General features: G+C 33.4%; 1 long non-coding RNA gene across 1 annotated transcript; it reads left to right on the plus strand.

Moving 5' to 3' along the window:
- Nucleotides 1–835: 835 nt before the first annotated feature.
- On the plus strand, nucleotides 836–9,028 carry LOC114917111 (uncharacterized). Its single transcript, XR_003805864.2, has 5 exons — nucleotides 836–1,120; nucleotides 1,374–1,424; nucleotides 1,562–1,632; nucleotides 7,037–7,105; nucleotides 7,230–9,028. It is a non-coding gene; the product is annotated as an uncharacterized LOC114917111 (long non-coding RNA).
- The last annotated feature ends 4,736 nt before the right edge of the window (nucleotides 9,029–13,764 follow it).

A 13,764-nucleotide genomic window follows, 5' to 3' on the forward strand; every position in this document is an offset into this window, starting at 1 on the left:
GTATTTACTAATAATAATCTTACCTAACAAGAATATAATTAATTATTTTTTCCTCGTTTGCGCAAGATTTAAAGACTGGGCCCACTTTTCAAGGGGTGTTTGGTTATTATGGTTATCGAATAGGGAATAGGATACCATTCTATTCTGAACGCTCTTTTGTTTGTTCCAATTCAGATTATTAATTTTGATTTGACTTCATGCAGTGTAAAAGACAACTTCTACTTCTACACCCATCCTTTGTAAATGTAGTTACTACTTACAACCAATCATTTTAGCCTAAAACAAATAGTTTTCTTTTTAGTACAAAATAATTTGCTTTTGTAATGGAGAATCCGATGTGTGATTTATGTAATGCAATTTATTTTGATTTTACTTGACGAGACAAAGTTTTTTGTTGTTGTTGTACAAAATAATTTCATTTTGGTATAAAACTAAATAATGATATACTTTATTTTTTAAAATTTAAATTGGAAATTATGCTAGCCATAAATTTTACTGTTTTAAACAAATTTAATAAGTTTTATTGTGCATAAACATTAATATTTTTCTTATAATATGAAATATATTTAAATTTTCAATCATCTATTCTTCTATTTTATTAAATACAAAAATAGATAATATTATTGGTCAATTATGAATTTATGATTCAGTATTTTAAAGTGGCAGGCTTGTGAGTTGTGACTTTTTATTCTTGTAGGACTTTTAAAATTTTTTACATAAATAAAATTGTTTTGAAATAAGAAATTACATAATATTAATGACATCTGTTATTTTTTTTTAGTCAACAAAAATTATTGTGAACTACAACGAATTTAGTTAGAATCCACATATGTCGTTGTAGGCTACAATTTTTGTTAAATTTTTATTATTATTATTTTTATTTTTAAGGGGATCACTGTGAATTTAATTACAACATCTCCCATTAATTTATTTTTTGGGTTGTTGTGGGCTATGTCCTTCTTCTTTATATTATTTGTAATTTACCCTTTATTCAATACATGCTTATAACAGAAGTTCTGACTATTGATGTTGCTTTTTGTTCACCTTGCACAAACTGAAAGTGAAATCGAGGATAAAGGTTTGATTGATGCTCTTCGACTTCAAGAAAAAGCAACAATTTGTAAGGATTTTTAGCTTAGAAAACAGAGTATCTGAGGCTATGTTTTCCTGATAATATAAAGCAATTCTGTTATTTAGCTTCCACTGTTGACCTCTTTCTAATATATTTGAATTGCCAAAGCCTTAGTTCTTTGAATTATAATTTGGATTTTATTGTGGTAATTGGAAGTTTTAGAGTATCGGCGATTGATCTATTCAGGGTTTAAATATTTTGTTAGTAATGATTAAGATTGAGATTTTGTTTACTGTTACAGCCAATATCACAGCATAAGCACTATATTGTGAAAAATGGAGCACCACTTCTGGTATATCTTGCTTATAACTTTTGTCTTTTTCTAAAATGTTAATTCCTAATTTTTTATTTCAAATTATTTGAACTTTTTTAAAATGAGTTTTTCATGTTTTTCTGCTATATTTGTCTCATAATAAATATAAAATGCAGTAATTGTTTAAATGAGTTACCCACAAATCCTGCTGCACTACTGGAGCAAACTACTTTCTGCACAATCGAAGGTTTTATTCTCACGACATGTCTAAGGATCTTCCAGCTTCTTGAGCTTTCAAATATTTTCATTATCATTCAATGTTTTCTATTTGGTTAATGTTACTATAAATGTACACTCAAACACTTTTCAAATACTCCACTGCAAATCATTGCATAATATTTTAGGCCTCACTACAACTTTTCTGAAGGTATTGTTGGATAATCTTAAATTTCTAGAGATATCCGAGATATCCGAGATATTCGAGATATCCAAGATATCCGGGATATCCGATTTAGTTATCTGGAATTATTTGATTTTGAGTTATTTGGTTTCAGATTAGATAAGATAGTTTTTTGGTAAGTTTTGATTTGATAAGATATTTTATTATCTTCTTGTTAATTCAGTACGTTGTACAATGGCTATTTAAAGGCCATCTCTTATTCAATAAAAATCACAGTGAGTTGCTACGATCACCCACAATTTTAGTGTTACTCGTCTCTCTTAGTTTTTCTACAAATTGGTATCAGAGCTATATGCTCTGAGTGCCGAGTGTGAGGGGAAAACAGTGTGCGCCTGTGAAGGGGGAAGAAAGAAGAAAGAGAGAGTAATGGCAAAGGTTGTGAATGGAATGACCGTACCACAACTGTCAAAGAAAACCAATTATGATAATTGGTGTTTACAAATGAAGACCCTGTTGGGTTCCCAAAGTCTATGGGACATAGTGGAGAAGGGGTTCCAAGAACCCGAGGAGGACGAAGACCAATCTGTGGCTCAGATTGCCACATTGGAAAAGACACGAGTGAAGGACAAATCGGCTTTGTATTTTTTGTACAATGCCGTGGATGAGTCAGGTTTCGAGAAGATTGCAAACGCTGCATCTTCAAAGGAAGCATGGAAGATCTTAGAGGTTGCGCACAGAGGTAACCACCGTGTCAGACAGATCCGACTTCAAACTCTCCGAGGAGAGTTTGAGAGTTTGAAGATGGAGGATAAGGAACAAGTATCCGAGTACATAACTCGGGTGGAGAAGGTGGCTAACCAACTAGGAAGGAATGGGGAGCCAATGCCAGCAAGTAGAATTGTGGAGAAAATCTTGAGATCATTAACAGATGATTTCGAGAGTATTGCATGTGTAATTGAGGAGTCAAAGGACTTGTCAGTTCTCTCAGTGGAAGAGCTCGCTGGGTCACTCGAAGCCCACGAACAAAGGAGGAGGAAGATGAAGAATACTCTTGATCAAGCATTACAGGCGCAACTTGATTTGAATGAAACTCGGAACACTCAGGGCCGAAGATCAGGAGGACAAGGACGAGGTGATCATGGAGGACGAGGCAAAGGACGAGGTGATCATGGAGGTGATCAAGGACGAGGTCGAGGACGAGGTGACCATGGAGGTGGACAAGGACGAGGTGATCGTAGCCAAGGAAGTCAGCCGAGGTCCGAGGTGGAATGTTATAAGTGTGGCAAACTCGGCCACTACGCAAAGGAATGCAGATCGGCAAATTGCTACAACTGTGGCAAATACGGTCACATAGCAAAGTATTGCCGAGCTAAAAGCCGAAGTGAAGAAAAAGGGAAGAATCTTCTCACAGAAGAAGAGGACGAGGAAGCAGGAATTTTGATGATGACGCAGAGCTCGGAGACCAAGCTACGTCCGAGTTGTGCCTCCGAGGTCCAGCTAAACTTGAGTTGCGTCGAGAGATCAACAATTGAGCCTCCAAGCTCATATGAGAAGTCAGAAGCCGAGCTTGATTCAAGTTGCCTAAACAACTCGGTCTGGTATTTGGACACTGGAGCGAGCAATCATATGTGTGGAGAAGAAAGTTTCTTCAACGAACTCATCAAGGTAAAGGCTGGATTCGTGTCATTTGGGGATGATTCCAAGGTGGCGGTAAAAGGGCGTGGAACCATCAAGTTTATGCAGAAGGATGGACGAGTTGGAGAAATAAGGAATGTCTACTACGTTCCCGAGCTTAAGAATAACATCTTAAGCATGGGGCAGATGATGGAGAAAGGAAACTCGGTTCTGATGAAGGATCGAGTGCTTTATTTGAAGGACAAGCATGATCGTTTAATAGCCCGAGTGGAGATGAAAAAGAATAGGATGTATAAACTGGAGCTGAACATCCTTCAAAATAAGTGCTTGAAGCTGGACGTGAAGGATGAAGCCATGATGTGGCATTTTCGTTTTGGGCATTTAAACTTTGGAGGCTTGGCCGAGCTATCAAGGAAGGAGTTGGTACTCGGACTACGTGGTGTTGAGTTTGACAAGAAGTTTTGTGAAGCGTGTGTACTTGGAAAGCATACAAGGACAAGTTTTCCGAGCTCGTCCGAGCACAAAGCGAAGGAGCAACTTGGGCTGATACACACTGACTTGTGTGGACCAATCTCTCCAGCATCTTTCAGTGGTAAGAAATATTTCATCTCTTTCATAGATGATTTCTCTCGAAAGACCTGGGTATATTTTTTGCAAGAAAAATCAAAGGCATTTGAAGCTTTTAAGAAGTTTAAAGTCATGGTGGAGAAAGAGACTAACAAGCAAATTAAAGCTTTGAGGTCGGACAGAGGTGGAGAATTCACATCGGCAGAGTTTATGGAATACTGTGAAGAGCAAGGTATAAAGCGTCTTCTCACAGCTCCATATTCACCACAACAAAATGGAGTAGCTGAAAGAAAGAATCGTACTATTCTTGAAATGGTCCGAACCATGCTTAAAGGGAAGAATATGCCTGAGAAGTTTTGGGCAGAGGCAGTACAGTGTGCTATATATATACAGAACAGGTGCCCACATTCAAAATTGGATGATGTGACACCTCAAGAAGCATGGAGTGGACAAAAACCGAGTATACGTCACTTCAGGATCTTTGGAAGCCTTGCTTACGGTCATGTTCCAGCTCAGCTCAGAACGAAGCTTGATGATAGGAGCAAGAAGTACATTTTGATCGGGTATGATGAAAAGGCAAAAGCCTACAAATTGTATAACCCTGTTACAGGTAAAATTCTGGTAAGCCGAGATGTCCAAGTAGATGAGGAAAGTGAGTGGAGTTGGAGTAACTCGGAAACGACCTCGGGGAGCTCGAACTCTGAAAGGGAGAACTCGGAGATAATAGGGAGAAGCTCGGATAGGACCAATGAGCATTCCGAGGAAGATGATGAACCTGAGCAACTTAGAACTCGGAGCTTGCAAGACATCTACAACTCCACTGACGAGTTACATGTAGTATGTCTATTGACAAGAACAGAAGACATAAAATCTGAAGAGGTGGTACTTGATGAAAGATGGAAGAAAGCAACGGATGAGGAGATCGGATCAATTGAGAAGAGTGAGATGGGAAGTAAAGCTGAGCTAGTTGAGGAGTTTAAAGAAGTGAAGAGGGAGTTTGTGATGACCGATTTGGACATCATGAAGTACTTTCTGGGTTTAAAGGTGGACCAAAGAGCAACGGGTATTTTTGTGTCCCAAAAGAGGCATCGGCCACCTCGACGCAGGGGGTGCTGGACGTTGCATGGCTCGCGGGGCCATGGTACACAGAGGAGTATCGCGCTCTGGTGGAAGAAGCATCGAAATGAAAGAAGAAGGAGAAATTTAAGATTATGGGGGAGTTTTGTTGGATAATCTTAAATTTCTAGAGATATCCGAGATATCCGAGATATTCGAGATATCCAAGATATCCGGGATATCCGATTTAGTTATCTGGAATTATTTGATTTTGAGTTATTTGGTTTCAGATTAGATAAGATAGTTTTTTGGTAAGTTTTGATTTGATAAGATATTTTATTATCTTCTTGTTAATTCAGTACGTTGTACAATGGCTATTTAAAGGCCATCTCTTATTCAATAAAAATCACAGTGAGTTGCTACGATCACCCACAATTTTAGTGTTACTCGTCTCTCTTAGTTTTTCTACAGGTATGAGGTTCTGAAATACCTCCCACAGCATGTGTAAATATTTCTTTTTCTTTGAATTATTTTTTTGTGATTGTCGGTGTTAAAGATCTGATTTGATTTATTGTATATTGGGGAAACTTGAAAACTGTTGTATAACTGATTTTTAGGGATTTCTTATTTGATTGTATCCTTATTCCTTAATTATTCATTCTCTGATTAGAAATAAATCAGCATGTGTTTGGGATTATCGCACACTTTTTTATGTAAATCCTATAGTCAGAAACTTCCTTGTCTGCAAAATGTATGTTATGAATTATAATGATAGTTTGGGTAAATAATAAATTTGAAGTCTGAACACAGTCTCAGATTCATGCATTTGCTAAAATGAAGTATATTTTCAAGTATCAAATGCTGAATATTCCATGATGTATGAATGACCTATGGAGTCTATGACTATTTACTGACATTATTAGCAATGGTCCAATCTCGTTGCTTTTGATATAACAATAAGCTAAGAAATATGACTTGTTTTGTCTATTTGAATATGATTATTGGCTGTGTTCTTGATAGGCAAGAAAGTCAACCACAACCAGAACCACAGAAGGAAAAAAGCCCATTGACTGTAATTAGAATTTCTGTTAACAGGTTGTAAGAGGTAGTTAGCAGTCAGTTAGAGAAAAGTCTATAAATAAAACCTTTAGAGTGTGATAGGCATTAATGTAGAGTTTTGATAGTATTGAAAGGGCTATTTTCCCTGTGTGCAGGAAGAGTGCTCCTTTGTACATTACTGAAACATTCTTTCATCATAAAGAAGTGGAGCCATTCTTTTTCTTTTGTTCTCCCTCTATCATATTTTCCCATTCATAACCGATCTTTTTCTACTTCTGGCTCACTTTTATATATTGCTCTAACTCTAAGCTCTTGCTAATCAGCATGTGCTATTATGAGCTCATCCCATCTTGTGAATTATTTTCTGTTCACATTTATTTGCTGTGGGGAAAACACCCTCTAAAGAGCCATGGCCTATTTTTGTGCAAGTTAACTTGTACAAGTTTTTGCTAAAATTATGAACAATTAACCCTTTGAGATACTTGTTACCTTATTGTTTTGCATGTCCTATTAAATTTATTAAAAGGTTGATCACTCTGTTTTGCACAAATTTGTATGTCTTTTTTCTTTTTTTTAATGTCAAGGTTTATACTTGTAAAAATTACTTGCCCATGAAATAGATCTTCTAGTAAGAATATCCAACATGGGAATCTGGTATTAGATGCACTCAAGGAAATTGATGCCAAACTTCAAAACCATAAAAATAAGTTCTTGATATAATTTGGATTAATGTACGATTTACATGGAAGGCAAATCAGAGTTTTCTTTTTTCTTCTTTTCATGCTGTCTGTTTCTTTTTTTTTTTTTTTTCTCCTTTTTTATAGTTCTGTTGGTAGTATTTATTACCTCTTCTAAATGTAGTTAATTAAATCTTCATTCATCCAGCTTTAATAGAATAACTTGCCCACTTAACTTTCTAAATTTGCTGATACAGGTCACTTTTAAACCATTTATGTGGAAAAGAAGTGACCACACTTGTGTGTGATGAAAATTCTGAGGAAAGGTTCAATAAACCTTAATTGATAGCATCCAATTTTCATTGTTCTTTGTCTATTTTATATTTTACTATATCATAAAAAGTAATATCCTTAGCCTTTGATCGACTTTCTTTCTTGCATTGTTGGCAGGTTCTTTGAATGTCATTTTGGGAAAGAGATATATGTCACCGAACAATAGTGTCACTTGTTGGATGTTTTTCTGTCTGTGACTATCATGTTATATGCTTGCAGTCTACGGTACATACATCTTCAAGCATAATATTTATTATTTAGATCGGAGTGTTTTATGCCTTATTCTAACAAAACTATTTGAAGGTTGTGAATTATCTGATTGATCCTTTTGTTGGAAATACTAGTGCAGCGGATCCCGAATCTCTTTCTGTGAGTTAATTCCCGGAATTTAGTTTATTTCTAAAATATTTCATATTTTGTCCTATTAAATTTGATTTTCTTAGATTAATTAATCATATAATATAGTTAGTTATGATCCAAGTATGATTTAAAAAGAATATTTTATCTTGTGATCATAGTAGCTTCTCTATCAAGCTTTTCATTTCTATAATTTGGGAAGCTTTTCATTTCTATAATCTGGAACACTAATACTGGTCGATCATGACATCTTAAAAATATAAATTAGAAATTTGGGAAACAGATCTCCAGCTAGGCAAAGAACTAACAAGTTACTATTTAATTCTTTTTTAAATTTGTAATAATTTCATTAAGAATTCTCAAACCATACATCTTCATTTCAGCCACGCACATAATTTTCATCTCCGTGAGTAATATTTTAGATATGCCATTTTACTGTATTGTCTTTCTTGCATGAAGAAAAGGAGTTCCTAAAAGACTAGAAATAACATGATATGACATCAGAAGACCCAAAGCCCAATAAGAGTGTTTAGTAGTTCAGAACGGGCCGTTCCCAACCCGGAACGGGCCGTTCCCAACTATTAAAAAGCCTATAAATCATAGTTTGAAAAGGGCCGTTTCAATGTAATTTTTTATGAGTAAATTTCAAATTCAGTACGGGCCGTTCCAATACTGGAACGACCCGTTTCAAATTCAAATATAACACATAACATATTGGTCTATAACGGGTGTTCCGATGCAGTTTGTTATGAGTGAAACTCAAAATCAGAACGGGCCGTTCTGCATTCGGAACAGCCTGTTTAAGTTTCAAATTTAACACATGGTAGAATCAATCAGAATGGGCCATTCCGATTTCAGAACGGTCCGTTCTGACCTTTCCTGATGTCTATAAATAGGAGATTCGTCATTGCTTCAGGGTTAAAAAAATTACTTCAAAATAGGATTTAGCTCGAAAATTTTCTCTCTTCCCCCTATTGTATTTCTTAATATCTTGTGAGATACATTATAGTGTGCTGGGTTGTCAAAAGGCACCTAAGAGTTCTCTTAAAGCTCATTATAGAGGTATTTCAATTAATTTTCTATTCTTTCCTTTATTTCCTTATTTTAAGTATGTAAATAAATATTATTAAAAAGGATTCAATATTTTATTTATTAATTCTTATCACTTTAACTTCATCATAAGGTACCATTGAGGTCATTGTAGGGATGCTTAATATCTTTCCTACATGTAATCGACTTGAACCGTGGTGGCCTAACTCCAACGAGCGACTCGGGCAACATAGCGAAACTTCAAATTGAACAGGTTTTTTTTCTTCAGTTTTAATCCTCCTCCTCTTCCTTTTATTTTTTCAGTTTTAATCTTTTTTTATTTTTATTATTTTTTTATAGTTTTAGTCTTCTTCCTCTTTTTATTTTTTTCAATTTTAATTCTCCTCTTTTTTTCATGTTTTAATCCTCTTTATTCTTTTAGTTTTTCCTACTCCTTTGTATTCTTTCTTAATGAATTCATTGTTGTATCTATAGCAACAAATTTTTTAATATTGATTTTTCTATCAATTGGGTCAATTTAAATTCCTATTTTGTTCTAAATTTTAAACTAATATTGAGTGTCTATTTTATGAAACTAATATTGATATTATGTTGCTTGTTATTTATTTTGTTTATTTTGTTTATTCATTGTTGTCGGGAGTAAGATTACCAAGGCTTACTTCGTTTAATAATTCATGTTCTACATCAAATTTTAATGATCCAACCGTTCAATTTAAAATTCTTAATGCATAGATCAAATTTGCAAATTTTTAGAAAATTTGAAAAATCATTTGATACTTCATTTCATTAATTTAAATTGACGGATAATCATAAAATTATTTTATACATTGATTCAAATTAATGAAACGAAGTATGAAATGATTTTCAAATTTTTAAAAATTTGCAGATTTGATTTATACATTAAGAACTTTAAATTGCACGGTTGAACGGAGTAAGTCTAGGTAGACTTATTCTTGGAATAAAAGGATCCCTCTTTTATATATATATATATATATATATAGTTAACCACTAATACACTGCTAATGTAAAGTTTTTTTACACTGGAAGTCAATTAGAGCCGTTAATAGTATTTTTTTTTATATTTTAATTTAATTAAATGAGCATATGAAAATGCACTATTAATAGCTCTGATTGACTGCCAGCGCAAAAAAATTTACACTGACAGTGTATAGGTGATTAACTCATATATATATATATATATATATATATATATATATATATATATATATATATATATATATTATCTGCCATGGCATCCATCATAAAGTTATAAAGGATTTTCAGCCTCATCGCTATAGACCATTATCCACTACGGATAACCTTGATGCTAATGTGCTAGTGAGGAAAGTTATGAATATAAAATTTGGGGCAACTAAAAAAGTAATAATAACAAAAAAGGTTATTAAATCAAGACTCAAATCCTGAATTACCAAGCTAAATTTTGAATCATAAAACATAATTTGCATCAAATATAAGATTCAAAGACAATGAGAAATTATTTCTAATATATCATATAAGCAATATATATAGAGTTCATTGTAATAATTTTAAACTATAAATAGATAAAATAAATTAATAATAAGTCTTATGAAATGAAATAAATGAAATAGTTAAATGGAAACAATGCAATGAAATAGCCAAATGGAATGCAGGCACTAAATGAGTGAGTGAAAAATAAAGTAGTGGAATAATCAAATAGCATAAGTGCTTCTTCAATTCCTTTTCATTTAAAAATATAAGATCATGCGACTTTTCAATTTTTTCATGAGAATTGTTGATGAAAATCGTAAACAAATAATTAATGAATCTTTGAATTATCTGATTTGTATGTATGATACAAAATTGCAGAGATCTATTTATGTATCATAAGATACAAAATCATAGATTTATCTTATGATATAAATTGAAAGATAGCTAAATCGTATTGAATCGCAAGACTCTAATAACCATGTACAACACAATACAGACAATTTATATTGGAGAAATTTATAGAAGAGAATGAAGCATCGATTAGAAATAAATACTGTAGCAGAACATACACTTAAAGTATGGGATTACTAAGATCTTGCTATTGTTATTATTGAACATGAGTACATGACTGAAGATTGACATCCTCCATCTGCTAATAGATCAGTCCTATTGATAAGCTTGATTCAGAATGTAGTATTCACTAATATTCATGAATAACTATACACCAATACATTCAACAAATGATTCACCATTGAACATTCTTATCCCTACTACATGAGAATACATATTCAAATAAACTAAAGAGTATATTATTCAATGTTAACGCAACCCAAATTTCCAAACAAACTAATTACATCTCACTCAAATTCATTGTTACAAGCATAGAAGCAAAATAGACACTAGAATTTGCCACAAAAATATTCTTGTAGGTAAAAGAATTATCCCCGTTATCCTTTTAGAAAGATAATATTAAGAGTCATTTTGGGTAAACTTTAGAAACACTTTTAGAAAAAAGAAAAATGAAATAAGTTTTTCATAAGTTAAAATTAACTTAAACATTGTTGGAAAGTCTCACATCACTTGTCTCAATTCTCCGGGCGCAGTTTATATATCTATTGAGCAGTTTCACTTAATGTCAATTTGTTTTAAGCTGAAATTTAATATGCAATCAAAGCCTAAAGTTTATCTTCTTGGTTTGCCTATTATGATAGGCATTGCCTAGTTCTGGAGGGGGAAGGGAAATTTATATATCAGTTGGACAATTTCGCTTAATTTTAATTGATTACAAGATGAAATCTATCAAATGAGCTACTTTATAGAAGTTCTCTCATATTAGTTTCTCCAAAAAGATATTTTTAACTCACGTATGAGCTAGTAATTTTAACTTGTAGCGAAACTTTTTCCATTTTTCCTAACTATCTTTTTATTCTCCTAAAGATATTTTCTCATGTTAGTTTATTAATTTCTCCATAAAGATACTCATGCATAAGCTAGTTTTACCTAAATTTTTGTCCATTTTTTCTACCTATTTTTTTTGTCCTAGAGAGGTATTTCCAGACTAACCAAACAAAACAAGAAAAGGGAATAAATAGAAATGCAACATAAAAACCCATTAAATTTAGAAGTAATAACAACAATCTGAGGACAATTATAGCAGAAGCAAAGCAAGAGGCGAGGTTGTTACCCATCCTAAAAATGATAGAAAAATAAAAAATATGAGTATGTATGCATGGATATGAAAAAAAATGGTGAATCAGAGACATTGGTTACCATGATTCCATGTGGAGCCAATCGGGGCCGAGGTTAAGCATGCGATGGGCCACGGAAGCCAAATTGGCGAAGTCGAAAGAGAGCATCGAAGGAGTGATTTTGGCTGTCACTCCCATCCTTAGCGAAAAGTTCGTCAACTGTGGTTGGTGACAGAGCAGAAAACAAAAGGAGCTTCTCTTCTCTTATTCTGAATTAGGGTTCCGGTCGGTGGGTGGGTTCGTACTATTTACCAGTAACGATATTGTTGATGTCACCTTTGACTTTAACTATTTTTAGGGTGCGATTTTTGACACCGCATTGCAAATTGGATTTGATTCCATCTATACACAAGTTTCACACCAAAAACGTGTGTTACGCTTAAAAGATCAATTAGCAAAAAAAGAAACCAACAATAACAATAACTTTTTCTTATCCATCAAAACTATAATAATTACATTTTAAACATAAAAATATGTGTGTACTTCTTTAAATGTGTGATTAGGTATATTTTCTCATTCTTATGTACGATCAACATAGTAATGGTGAAGATAAAATATACCTAATCACACATTTAAATAAGTATACACATATTCTTATGTTTAAAGTGTAATCATTATAGTTTTGATGTATAAGAAAAAGTTTTTGTTGTTTTTTTTTTTTTTTGGCTAATTGATCTTTTAAGCGTAACGCAAGTTTTTGGTGTGAACCTTATGTATGAATGGAATCGAATCCAAGTTGCAATGTGGTGTCGAAAATTGCACTCTAAAAATAGTTAAAGTCAAAGGTGGCATCAATAGTATCGTTACTGGTAAGTAGTACCAACCCACCCACCCACCCACCGGAACCCCAATTCAGAATAAGAGAAGTGAAACTCCTTTCATTTTCTTCTTCGTCACCAATCACCATCGACGAACTTTTCGCTAAAGATGGGAGTGACACCCAAAAAAATCGCTTCCTCGATGCTCTCTTTCGAATTTGCCAATTTGGCTTTCGAGGCCCATCGCATGCTCAACCTCGGCGTCGATTGGCTCCACATGGACATCATGGTAACCAATGTCTCTGATTCACCATTTTTTTTCCATATCGATGCATACTTGCTCATATTTTTCATTTTTCCTTCATTTGCAGGATGGGTAACGACCTCGCCTTTTGTTTTGCTTCTATTGTAATTGTTCTCAGATTGTTGCCATTACTTCCAGATTTAATGGGTTTTTATGTTGCATTTCTGTTTATTCTCTTTTCTTGTTTTGTTTGGTTAGTATGGAAATACCTCTCTAGGAGAAAAAAAAAGGAGGTAGGAAAAATGGACAAAAGTTTAGGTAAAACTAGCTCACGCATGAGTATCTTTATGGAGAAATTAATAAACTAACATGAGAAAATATCTTTAGGAGAAAAAAAAAGATAGGTAGGAAAATTGGAAAAAAGTTTCACTACAAGTTAAAACTACTAGCTCATACGTGAGTTAAAAATATCCTTTTGGAGAAACTAATGTGAGAGAGCTTTTATAAAGTAGCCCATTTGATAGATTTCATCTTACAATAAATTAAAATTAAGCACAGTTGTCCAAATGATATATAAATTACCCTCCAAAACTAGGCAATGCCTATCATAATAGGCAAATCAAGAAGATAGACTTTAGGCTCTGATTTCATATTACATTTCAGCTTAAAACAAATTGACATTAAGTGAAACTGCTCAATAGATATATAAACCGCACACGGAGAATTAAGACAAGTGATGTGAGACTTTCCAACAATGTTTAAGTTAATTTTAACGTATGAAAAACTTATTTCATTTTTTCTTTTTCTAAAAGTGTTTTCTGAAGTTTACCCAAAATGACTCTTAATATTATCTTTCTACAAGGATAACGGGGATAGTTCTTTTACATGCAAGGATATTTTTGTGGCAGATTCTAGTGTCTATTTTGCTTCTATACTTGTAACAATGAATTTGAGTGAAGTGTACTTAGTTTGTTTGGAGCTTTGGGTTGGGTTAACATTGAATAATATACTCTTTAGTTTATTTG

The sequence above is a fragment of the Cajanus cajan genome, chromosome 4 (genome assembly GCF_000230855.2).
Source record: "Cajanus cajan strain Asha chromosome 4, NIPB_CcT2T_4, whole genome shotgun sequence".
Lineage (NCBI taxonomy): Eukaryota > Viridiplantae > Streptophyta > Magnoliopsida > Fabales > Fabaceae > Cajanus > Cajanus cajan.